Below are 267 nucleotides of genomic sequence, written 5' to 3'. Positions count from 1 at the left end.
CACTCGTCTATTCTAAGGCGAAATTTTGCCTTCAACATAGCGTTGCGGAGTTCTTGATGAAGCAATGAATGAAATCAATTAAATTAATTAATTAATTTAATTAATTATATAATTAATTAATTTAATCAATTCACTGGTGTTTGTTTGTCTTCACAAAACTCCTCGTCTCTTTGTTGTTTCTTTTTGTGTCCCTTCTGCGGCTTCTCCCGCATTTCCGTCCGTTCTTTATTTGCATTTCTTCATGCGTAAGGGCATACTCGCCACAAG

This window comes from Eimeria mitis, genomic scaffold (genome assembly GCF_000499745.2).
Source record: "Eimeria mitis Houghton genomic scaffold, Emh_scaff3540, whole genome shotgun sequence".
Lineage (NCBI taxonomy): Eukaryota > Apicomplexa > Conoidasida > Eucoccidiorida > Eimeriidae > Eimeria > Eimeria mitis.
The sequence above is the reverse complement of the archived record's forward strand: the minus strand, read 5'-3'. Positions refer to the sequence as shown.